Genomic DNA, 13,062 nt, shown 5'->3' with positions numbered 1-13,062 from the left:
TGATAAAAACTATGGAGATTTTTAAGTTGGACTGAATGCATTCTATTTGACATCATGTATGGATATTGGTGTATGGGAGCCAGGGGCAGAAAGTGGTTTGATTAAGGTTTCCCCCATAAACTTTTGATGGCAAAATCTGCTGGCAGTGGAATATGAAAACAGCTAGCAGTGGAAGATGAGAGCTCACAAGGGAGAGGGAGAATGAGAGGGACAGGAGGGAGTGAGAAGGAGTATCCTCAGATGGTAACAGAACTAACAAGTGCCCCTTAGGGTAAGGTAGGCCAGAAAGCAAGACACCAAAGGTGTTGAGAGTGTGTCTTTCTTGAGACCTGAGGTTGGGGCCTGAAAGCAGCCAAGAGGTGTAGCCTTGCGTGATAGCACAACTTCCATAAGTAGGGATGAAACATGAGAGCAGGCCAACATGAGAGAAAGGAACACTGACCGAGGAGGGAGGAGATGGATAAGGGAAGAAAAATGAGGCTGAATTTTGGTGGATGTGAAAGACAGTACCAGGAAAGATGGTGCAAAGCCTTCAGAGGATTGAATGGAAGCTTGGTGGTCTGGTCATGGGGAAAGGAGGTCAGGCCACCCAAGAGGACAACTGGAAGCCTCCTCCAAGTCACAAGCACCAGATATAAGGTTTGGGACTGACCAAGATCATGGAGACCACTCTGATACAAAGATGGAATCTTTTATTTGGTAAGATGACAAGCTGCCAGGACTGACTCTCAAGAACGGAGCACAGCCAACTTGGAGATTACAGATATACGCTATATAGAGTTATTCCATCATCTATTGTGAGGGATACTTTTGCTGGGTAGAGTAGTTTGGGTTGGAAGCCATAGGATCTTAGACTTTGCAGTGTTCCATTCCAGGCCCTTCTGGCTTTCAAGGTTTCCATTGAGAAGTCTGAAGTAATTCTGATGGGGTTACCTTTAAATGTGATATGCTATTTCTTCCTAGATGCTTGTAGGATTTTCTCTTTGGTGTCAATGTTTAGAGTCTTAGTAACAATATGTCTTGGAGAGTTTCTCCTATGGTCCCATCTGTTTGGAGTTTGGTTAGCTACTTTTATCTTGATGGGCCTTTCTTTTGTGAGAGTGGGAAAGTTTTCTTCAGATATTTTGTTAAATAAGTTCTCTATGCCTTTGGTCTGAAGTTCTTCCCCTTTTGGTATACCTATGATCCAAATGTTAGGATGTTTAAGGGTATCCCACAATTCCCTCATGTTCTGTTTCCCCCAAACACTCATGTAGCAACTTATGGCACTAGACATGCTAACTGTTTGGAACTAACTCTCTTCCAGCTTCCAGCCATGTCACTCCTTGTTATGTGCCAACAGCATATGGTGTCTTCAACTGTAGGGTCTTACTACTAACCTTTGGTGGGTCATCAAGTACTCTGACAGAAATCTGTCTTCTATTGGGAAGCCTTGTAGGTCGCTCTGATCAAGTGCTCATTGTGAATGATAGCCACCTACAGTTACTGGGAGTTATAGGTCAGTGCCCCTGAAAAGAAGGAAATAAAAGATAAGTAATATAGAAGAATTAGAGGGAAGAAGGGGAGAGAGAAAGGGGGGAGGGACAAAAACAGGAGAAGATTAAAGTCAGTCTTTATCATACCTTCTCCAGGGCCTTATTACTCAGCTGTTCCCTCTAAGGGCCTGGTGAAAGTTCAACAATTTGGTCTGTCTTTTAGGATATAGAATTTTATGTTATCATTACCATTTGGGTCCAGATTTGTGTTCCCACCCACTCCCTTACCCTCCCCTCTCCCCCACTCACCCTATTATCTTGTTCTTGAGATGCTTGCTAGGTATGTCAGCATCTTGGGTAGATTCAGGTTAGGAGCTGTAGATGAGTGACACTATGTGGCAATTATCTTTCTGTGATTGAGCAAGTTTATTGAGAATGATCTATTCCAGGTTCAACCATTTTTGTTCAGATTTCATTGTGTCATTTTTCCTTACTGCTGTGTAGAATTCCATCATGTGGATATACCACATCTTAGTTATTCACTCTTCTAGTTATGGACATCTGGGTTGATTCCTCCTCTTAGCTATTATGAATTGAGCCACTGAGGCATGGAGCTTCTAGGGTACTTTCCCAGTAAGGGAATGACTGGGTCTATTGGTAACTCTATACTCAGCTTTTTTAGGAGACTCCATATTGCTTTCCAAAGTGGTTGTACCATCTTACATTCCCACCAGCAGTGAATGAGGGTCCATATTTCTATATTCTCACCAGAATTTATTTTCATTTGATTTTTTAATGCTTGCTATCCTTGTTGGGGCAAGGTGGAATCTCATAGTTGTTTTAATTTACATTTCCCTGATCATTAGGGATGACAAAAATTTTCTTAAGTGTGTGTTTGCCATTTTATTTCTTTCTTTGAAAACTCCCTGTCCAGTTCTTTGCCCCATTTTGTGAATGAGTTGTTTGACTTTTTATTGTTTAGGTTTTGGAGCTGTTTGTAGATTCTAGAGATTAGGCTTCTGTCAGTTATATATTCTGTGGGTAATCTATTGTTTCTGCATATTGGTTTTTTTGTCTGTGAAGGAACATTTAAACTTCATAAGATCCCATTGGTTGAGTGATTGTTTAAGATTCTGTGCAACTGGGGTTTTGTTCAGAATGTCTTTTCCCAATCCTATATCATGGAATGTTCCTTCTAAATTTTCTTCAAGTACTAGCTGAGTTTCTGGTGTTATATTAAGGTCTTTGATCCATTTTGATTGGCTGTTGTGCATAGAGATGTGAGGATCAACTTTTAATTTCCTTCATATGGTTATCCAGTTTGTCCAGCACCATTTGTTGAAGATGCTGTCTTTTTTCCAGCCTATATTGTTAGGGAATTTGTCAAATATCAAGTACTTATAGTTACTTGACCCAAAGCCCGGTTCCTCAATTCTATTTCATTGATCTATACTCCTGTTTTTATGCCAGTATTATACTGTTTTTATTACTATGGCTATGTAATATATCTCCAGATCAGCTATGGTGATGCCTCCAGAGGAATTTTTTTGGTGAGGATATGCTTGGATATATTAGACCTTTGGCTTTTCCATTGAATTTTGAGATCAATTTTTCTCTGTGTGAAGAACGATGTTGGTATTTTCATTGGAATTGCATTAAATCTGTATATTGCCTTTGGTAGGATTGTCATCTTCACAATGCTTATTCTGCCTATCCAGGAGCATGGGAAGTCTTTCCATTTTCTCAAGTCCTCCTTAATTTCTTTTTTAAGAGTTTTTATGTTTTTATTGTATAGATATTTCACTTCCCATGTTACTCCAAAGTATTTTTTGTTGTTATTGTTACTATTGTAAAGGAACAATGGCACTTATTTCTTTCCATGTATCTTTTCAATTTGCATATAAAGAGGCTACTGATTTTTGTGCAATGATTTTGTATACTGCTACATTGCTGAAGGAGTTTATCACCTTTAAGAGTTTTGGAATGGAGGCTCTTGGGTCTCTTATGTATAGAATCATGTCACCTGCAAATAGCACTAACTTAATTTCTTCCTTTCCAAATTGTAACCCTTTTATTTCTTTCTCCTGTCTAATTGCTTGAGCTAGGACTTCCAGTACTATATTGAAGAGCAGATGTGAGAGTGGACAACCCTGTCTTGCTCCTGATCTCAATGTGAATTCTTTCAGTCTCTCTCCACTAAATATTATTTGGGCTTTAGGAGCTTTGTATATAGCCTTTATTATGTTAAGATATAAACCGACCATGTCAATTCTCTCCAGTATTTTGATCAGGAAGTGGTGCTGTATTTTTTCAGTGTCTATCAAAATGATCATGTGGTTTTTGTGTTTAACCTTGTTTATGTAGTCACTACAATAGCAAATTTTTGTATGTTGAACCACCTCTGCATTCCTGGGATGAAGCCCACTTGATCCAAGTAGATAATGGATTTGATGTGCTGTTGGATTCAGTTTGTGAGAGTTTTGTCAAGGATCTTTGCATCTAATTTCACTAGGAAAATAGGCATGTAGTTTTCTTTTCTTGTGGCATTGCTGCCTGATTTTGGTACTGGGATGATAGTAGCTTTATAGAAGGAGTAGGGGAGCTTTTCGTGTTCTCCAATTTTGTGGCATAGTTTGAGAAAGATTGCTTTGAGTTCTTCCATGAAGGTTTGATAGAATTCAGCTGAGAAGCCATCTGGTCCTGGACTCTTCTTTTGGTTGAGGTTTTATAATTACCTTTTCAGTATTGATGAATGTGATAGGTTTGTTTAGGATATTAATCTGCTCTCAGTTTAGCTTTGGTAGATGGTATGGGTCTAGGAATTTATCCATTTCCTCCATATTTTTACATTTTGTGGAGTAGAGGTTTTTGAGGTAAGACACAATGATTCTCTCAATTTCATTTATGTCTGTTGTGATCTCTTCTTTTTCCTTTCTAATTTTGTTAATTTTAAATGCCTCTTTTATATTCACTTGATCAAATTGGTCAGGGGTTTGTCAATCTTGTTTAGTTTTTCAAGGAACTTACTCTTTGCTTTGTCAATTTTCTTAATTGTTTTCTTAGTTTCCAGTTTATTAATTTTTGTTCTGATCTTAATTATTTGTTTCTGACTGGAGATTTTTGGGTTGGGTTCCTCTTGCTTTTCCAGTGCTGTTAGGTGGATGGTTAGGTTATTGATTTGGGATCTCTCTGTCTTAGTTATGAAGACATTTAGTGCTATGAATTTTCTCCTGAGGATTGCCTTCATTGTATCCCACAAGTTTTGATACAATGTGTTCTCATTGTCATTCATTTCTAGAAATTTTGCAATTTCATCCACTACCCACTTATTGTTTAAAAGTATGCTGTTCAATTTCCAGGAGCTGATGGGTTCTTGGTGGTTTTTGTTGTTGTTAATTTCTAGCAATATAGCATTGTGATCTGATAACATGCAGGGGATTATGTCAATCCTAAATATATGGAGGCAGGCTTTGTGACCCAGTATATGCTATTTTAGAGAAGGTTCCATGAACTGCTGAGAAGAATGTGTAGTCTGTGGATTTAGGGTGGAATGTTCTGTAGATGTGCATTAGGTCTAAATGTTATATGGTTTTGTTGACTTCCCTCACTTCCCTGTTGAGTTTCTGTTTGGATGATTTACCTATTGCTGCTAATGGTATATGGAAATCCTCAACTATGATGGTTTGGGTGGTTATTTCTGCTTTATTGTGAAGTAGGTTTTGTTTTATGAATTGTGGTGCACCTGTGTTTGGTGCATAATGATTGATAATTGTGATATCCTCTTGATGGATTGTTCCCTTGATCAGTAGGTAGTGCCATTTTTTTTTTCTTTTGTGATTATTTTTCATTTGAAGTTTATTTTATCTGATATTAGTATGGCTATACATGCTTGTTTCTTATTTTCATTTGTTTGGATTATCATTTTCTACCCTTTCACCCTCAGGGGTTGTCTATTTTTAGCTGTGAGGTGAATTTCTTGAAGACAACAGATTGCTGTGTATGATTTTCTGCTCCACCCTGTTATCTTGTGTCTCTTGATGGGTGAATCAAGGCCCTTGATATAATTTTTTTAAATTTTTATTAACATTTTCCATGATTAAAAAATATATCCCATGGTAATTCCCTCCCTCCCCACCCCCACACTTGCCCATTTGAAATTCCATTCTCCATCATATTACCTCCCCATTACAATCATTGTAATTACATATATACAATATCAACCTATTAAGTATCCTCCTCCCTTCCTTTCTCTACCCTTTATGTCTCCTTTTAAGGCCCTTGATATTTAAGGTAATGACTGTGAGCATTTATTTGAACCTGCCATATTATGTTGTTTTATGGGATTTGGTGTTTTTATGACTTTGAAGTTTTTTGTGCTTTCTCTTAGTTTGGATATTATGATCTGCTTCTTGTAGGCACTTGAGGTTGATTATTTGATTCTCCTGTGTGGAGAATTTCCTGAAGTACTCTCTTTAAGTTTTGTTTTGTGTTCTTATAGTTGTAAAGCTGAGTTGTGTCATGGAAGGCATTTCTTTTACCATCTATTATAAGCAATACTTTTGCTGGATAGAGTAGCTTGTGTTGAAAGCCATAGGTTTTAGAGTTTGCAATGTTCCATTCCAGGTCCTTCTGGCTTTCAGGGTTTCCATTGAGAAGTCTGAACTTATTCTGATGGGGTTACCTTTCAATGTGATATGCTGTTTTTCCCTAGCTGCTTTTAGGACTGTCTCTTTGATGTCAATATTTAGAGTTAATGAAAATATGTCTTGGCAATTTTCTCCTTTGGTCCAATTTATTTGGAATTCTGTTAGCTTCTTGTATCTTTATGGTCCTTTGTTTTGAAAGTGTGGAAAAGTTTTCTTTGATTATTTCATTAAATAAATTCTCCATGTCTTTGGTCTGAATTTCTTTCCTTTCTGGTATTTCCATAATCCCTCATGCTCTGTTCACAGAAAATATGAACTTACTGAAAATTTTGCACTCTCAAACTGTTTCTTCTGTTTTATCATCCAGATCTGAGTTTCTATCCTTCACATGGCTGATTCTATTTTTGAGAGCTTCTAAAGATGTTTGGGCTAGTTCAATTAGGTTTATATTTTCTATGTATGGTTTCCATCACTCTGTTAAGTTCCCTTTTCATATTGTTTTCTGATTTTCTTGATGCTTCTTCGAATTCAATCTTGCATTTCTTTATGTCTTCATTTAGCATAACCAGCTGGTTTTTTAGGTCTTTTTTTACACTCTCCTTCATATCCTTTAATTATGTATGGATCCCTTCCATTTTCTTATCAATTAGTTCTAGTCTAGTGATGGCAGCATCCACATGGTTACCATTCCTTTGTTGCTTTTCTGAAATTTCTCCCAGTAGCTTGGTCAAGGTTGCATTACTCATAACTTCATTTTTGGGTTCTGATCCTATTATCTCTTCTATGTTTTGATTGGAGACATCCATTGTAGGACTAGGAGATCTTACTAGACTTACTTGCATTTGATTTTTATGTTATTCTTTTTGCATTGTAGTAAGGGAGCAAGGAGAATGGAACTGTGGTCATGATGGGTGGGAGAAATGGTGCCACTTTGCAGGGGTGGAGATGGGTGTGGTGGTGGGTGTGGAGTGGATCTGAATTCACATGGTGGCAATTTTGCATGGGGTTGGCTCAGAGCGTGAGAGTTGGCATTTTCATAGGGGTGGGGCATATTGGAACAGAGAAGGTCAGAAGTTGCGTGTGGCAGGGGTGGGGTGTGAGTGGGAAGAGCAGAGCTGCTCCAATGTCATGGGGTGTGTGGCAGAGTGGAGTGGAGAGGGTCAGAGTTCTTGTAGGGGTAGAGCCAAGCAGGGATCCTCCTAAGGCATGGGTGCATGAGCAGGGCCAAGCAGAGTGGGTACAATGTTGGGGGGGAGGGCAGAGCTGAGCGGAGTGGGTCCAAAGTCATGTGTGGTCGAGTGGGGCAGGTCCTTAAGTCACAGGGGTGGGAGAGTTGGTTGAGTGGGGACATCTGAAGTTGCAGAGGTGAGGGCAGGTTCTAGTCATGTAGTCCAAGTCATGGGGGTGAGGGTGAGGGCAAGGCCAGGTGGTGTAGGGTCAGTGCACTGTGGGGCAGGTCTGATGTTGTGGAGAGATAGGGTGGGGCTGTGCTGAGTGGGTCCAAAGACACTGGGGACTGGGCTGAGCAGGGCTGTTTGAAATCAAAGGGGGCAGGGCTGAGTGAAGTGGTTCCAAATCTGCAGGGGGCACAGGTGGAGAACAGAGGGACCAAAGTTGGGGGCAGCCTGAGGACTTGTTGTCAGGGGGGTATCCAGGTAATCACCCATGTCTGGTGGCGCAGGTGGAACTCCTGGCCTGTGTCCTCTTTCCTACAGTTAGTGCCATAGTAGCCTGAGGCTGGGACTCTGGCTAGGATGGCTGCTTAATGGGTTGGCCCAGAGCATGGGAATCAGCCTATTCCCTTTTTTGTCTTTGTGTACCCTCCCACTGGCATTCTGTTAGAGATCGCTCTCCCTTAAAAGACCCAATAACTCCTTAATGCCTTGTCTCTCCTTCCCCGGGAGTTGTGGCACAATTAGGCAGACTCCATTTTGACTGGAAGTCTACAAAAGGTGGAGTGCCATGTCCTTCACAGCAGCGACCTCCACGTCCCCCTCGTCGCTGAAAAAGTAACTTTTAAGACATATTCCCTACTTTAGTGTTAAATTAACTAGTTTGTTTATAAATTATTTGTTATTGTTTTCAAGAGTTATACAGGTTCTGCCTGTATTTATAGCTATTAGATAGTTAAAGTGTAAGATGTGCCTACTGTCTATGCCTCAGATGTGGCTTGTGCTGCTACGTTACAACAAAATTTCAAAAGGTTGGGCAAAATCATTTTTGAAGCTCTTGTGCCATTCTTTAAATCTATTTCAGTAACCAAATGTGCTCTATATGTACAAACATCCAGGTTGGTGTAACTTCCTTTCTAAACATGTTAATCACCTATGTAGAAGTCATTGGAGCAAAAAGGGCCAATATTTTGGCCTGTCCTTCTAGGCCAAGAGGCCACTGGAGATGATGGGACATTTCTACACAGGCCCGCTGGTAAGTCCCCTGTCTTCCTGAGCAGGCAGGATATGGAGACCTAAACAAAAAATGGTGTACAATCTAAAATAGGAGAATCACCATTGTGGAACAATCAGTCCTCCTTACTTCCCAAAGATGGGAAAACTACTTGGTCAGCATGGCCCTGACTCATCCTAACAGAGAAGAAAAAAAAAAAAAAAATTTAGCTATACTGCTAGTGCTACTCCTGGGTCCCTAAAGTCTCTTTTGAGAGCCATTTGTGACCTCCAAGATTAAACCTTGATTAAGTTTTGGCTATCTGCTTGGTCTTAAACACTCAGAGAGAAATTTATAACCAATGATAAAAAATACCCTAAATATATGGATGGCCTATTAAGTAATACAACAAGAGCTTTCCAAGAGGGGATACAAACAAAACCTTAACACATTTTCCCCATCTCTAATTCTAATGTGTATATATATATATATATATATATATATATATATATATATATATACATACACACACATATATGTGTGTGTGTGTGTGTGTGTGTGTGTCAAAAGGGTTATTTTCAAATCTAAGAATATATAAGTAAGTTCTGAGATCAAAAATGTATTTGAACAGCTTTTAATGGAACCCAATGGGTCTCTATTATCAAGGGCAAATATTGTGTACATGTTTCTGATAACTCTGCTAATACCTCTCATCTCTTTTACAAGCCATATAGAAACAGATTCAGTCCATGCTGAATACTACTATGCCATTTGATGAACAGTTCTGGAAGAAAATTTCTTCCAGCTAATGCTCACGTGGTCCTGAGATCCAAGTCCATCTACCTGCATTCCCTCAACCACAAAAAGGACCAGTTTCACGTGTGTTCACTTCTCATTAACTCCTTACTTTTATTCTTTTACCCAGTGTTCTCTTCCAAGACTATTTTCCTGCACTGCATCAATACACTTCTGGGGTCCATTAGAATAGTTTCCTTCTCTGTGAGAGACTCTGTAACTGCCACAAGTTCATGCTCCATTCCACAGAAGTAGTAAGTCATCTGGCATCTTTGTCCTTTGTCCCTTAACAGCAGTTTGAGTATCTTGTCATGAGAGGGAGAAGTAAAGGGGGTAGAGTTAGGGTGACTGGACCCCTGAGGTAAAAATGGCAGGAAAGTTTTCTTATCTCTTGCCCAGCTCAAAGAACTGTTTTTCCATGTGTGTGCCACATCCCTGGCTCTGCAAAGGACAGGTCTTGCCCTTGTTTATGCTGGTCAAGTTATGCCTCCCTATCCAGCTCCAAGCCTACCAAAACTGAATGGCTGCTCAACGTTTACATAAACAGGACCACTTGTGTCAAGACACCCACTCTTTTGGTGCAAAAGGGTAACCACCCCAGATGTATATATTTCCTCTTCCTCCTTTTGTTCCCCAGTCTTTATTGTACCACAGGTGTATCTCTATAAGAAAAAAAAGTAGCCTACATTTTTGGTCTGCTTCAGTGCTGAGGTGTTGGGGGCCTCTGAGGCTCTGGCTCTCTGATTTGGTAGGAGTTGATTTTTCTCTGTGTTGGTCTCCTTCCCCTTTGTGCTGGTATCTGGTTCACTGGAAAACATCACCCTTGCTTATTTTGCCAGTTGTCCTTAGTTTCAGTTGGGCCCCTTTTGAGGTATGTTGGGGCCGCTCTCTTCTTAGGATCTGCAGCTATCTGGAAAAGAGAAGCAGATTCTCCAATGGAGAGTAAGTTAGCACCTGGAAAATTGAGTTAACACTTACTTTTTTGATAGACAGTATGATAGGTGTAGGCCCTCTTATACCCCATGAGTGATGGTAGCTTGATATTGTAGAGTGGGCTTGTGTTTGGGTATGGTTCTGACTTGTTTCCCAGCTCCAGCTATGGGTCTAGTACTACTGAGTGGATCAGTTAGCCAAATCAAGAGCAATTGGTTCCTCACCATGGCTGTGTACCACTATTGCACTTGTGTGGGCATCACATCCGGTTATTTGTTGCTAATTAGGTTAAACAATGTGTTGCTTGGACAGATCTTGGTCATTTCCCCCAGTCGCCTATGTAGCACCTTCTGGCACTTAGACACGCTGACTGTCTGGGGACTGACTCTCCTGGCTTCCAGCCATGTCATTCCTTTTTACGCGTCAGCTGCGTATGGAGTCTTCAGCAATGGGGTCTTACCACCGGCCTTTGGTGGGTCATCAAGTACTCTGACAGAAGTCTGTCATTATTTTGGGAAACCTTGTAGGTTTCTCTGATTAAAAGCTCATTGTGGATGGTAGGCCCAAGTTGGCTCAGGGAAATTTTGCGGAAGAGGGGGGTGGAAAGAATGTCAGAGTCACATGTTGGGTCATGATTTGCAGTGACATTTATCATACCAATAACTGGGGGCTAACTCCACAATGCACGACCCATTTTCATTAACAAGGAGGGTCTAATGGGAGGGGATAGATCACAGATGAGCCTAAATAATGGTACCAAACTGCCTGTATTTACTGAAAAGAAAACTAATAAATTAAAAAAGAGAGAGAGAGAGAGAAAGAAAGAAAGGGGGGAAAAAAGTAGCCTACAAACTCCATCTGTGCCAACAAAGAGAGATTTTTATCCCTCTGCTGGTGGGTCAATATCTCTGAGTGCCTCAGGTGACCAACAACCTTGAATCTCTCCAGAGACAATTGAACTCTCTTCCGGGTATGGTACTCCAAAAATGTCTAGCTTTAGACCTCCTTACTGCTGAACTTGGGATATGTGTGGTCTTGGGACAAAAATGTTGGTTTTTTTTGTTAATGAGTCAAATGGTGTTAAACAAAATGTTAAAACTCAAGCAAGGAGCTGCTTGACTGCTATAAATCTGAGGACCCAACCACCTGGTTCTCTAACCCTTTAGTTACTTGGCTTCTCTCACTCCTTAGCCCCCTCCTTGCTATAGGAACCCTATTGCTTATAGTCCCCTGTCTCATCAAATTTCTCAGATAACAGATAACTAATATTGCTAAGGGTGCTACTAACTGGGTACTCATGCACTACCTAGCTCTATATGGACATATGATAAATTATGAACAACCTATTCAGGATGACATTGCCCCATTATGAAACAAAGGGGGAGTTGTTTTGCCCTGCTAGTCACAGGATGGAGCCTTCAGTCGATGGGCCTGATCTGCCAGGCAAGTCTAAATAGTCTTGGCTACAGGAGGCCACTACCTCTCCAAGCCCAGCACACCTGATTTTAGGCTTTTCCCTCTGACCTTTGGCCAGTTGCCTAGGAAACCCTTATATGGTATCATCCAGCAACTTTGCACAGCCCATCCCCCTGTACCCTACCATTGCTTATGTACTGGAATGTATGTCCCCATATGCTGATTAGGCATTAGCAAGAAACCTTGTAATCCAATCCCCTTAGGACAATCAACTGCTTATAAACCCATTTCCCTATGGATTAAGCCAAGCTGTTCACAGAGACTGTCTCCCAAACATGAAATCTTTCATCATCGTGCTTACCACAGTGGCCTGGATGGCTTTGGGGAGCCGCAGCTGACCCTGAGGATCCAGGGACCCACAAGGTGTTCTGAATGCTAAATTCTCTGCTGATGGAGATTTGGAAATTAACACCTCCTGCAGGGAGCATATTGTTGGGGGGCATATGAGTATTATAGCCAGTTTCCCCTTGCCAGTTTTTGGCACTCTCCTGTTGCTATTTTTCACCTGATGTTGGCCAGGGGATGATGTCCACCCTATGCTCATGCCATTGTTTTTCTCTGCCATTGTGGAGCTCCCCCCCAAATTTGTAAGCCAAAATAAACCTCTTTGTCCTCACAAGCTGCTCTTGGTTGGGTGATTTCTACCAGCAATGCTAACCTGACTGCAACACCATACACAGACATGAACACACACATGTACATCATACACATAAACAGACACAAAGAGACATGAATGCACATCAAACACACATAAATACAAGCACACTGACATGGCCATATACATGTTCACACCATATACATATAAACATACACACAGACATGAACATGTATGCATATCATAAACACATAAAGACATATACAGTTCTGGAGATGCATGATGGTGAGGATTATAGGATGATATAAATTACTTCATGCCATAGTACTTTACACCTAAATGGGGATAAAATGCTCAGTTTTCTTATGTATATTTTTCCACATTAAAATGTACTAATAAAGCTCATAAAAGCCTAGCCAAACAGAAGGTAGTCATTATCCATATCATCTAAATGGATAAAAATGGTAAGTACAGATAGGCTAACTATCTTGCCTTGTAGTTTATAATCCCTGAGACTAGGGACTAAATTTCAAACCTATGACTTCTAATTTAAAAAAAAAAAAACAAAAAAAAAAACACTTTCTTTTCTAGAAATATAAAATATTTTATAAATCCACCCCAGGGCCCACAATAATCCCAGGTTTATTATTCATTAGGACACTGAATAAGGCAGTTAATGGTTAGATGGGAGAAATCAAATTACTTTCAATGAATATGTAATGTGTTTGTCAAGAACTTGCTAATTGGCAAAATCCAT

Source organism: Jaculus jaculus, chromosome 9 (genome assembly GCF_020740685.1).
Source record: "Jaculus jaculus isolate mJacJac1 chromosome 9, mJacJac1.mat.Y.cur, whole genome shotgun sequence".
Taxonomy (NCBI): Eukaryota; Metazoa; Chordata; class Mammalia; order Rodentia; family Dipodidae; genus Jaculus; species Jaculus jaculus.
The sequence above is the reverse complement of the archived record's forward strand: the minus strand, read 5'-3'. Positions refer to the sequence as shown.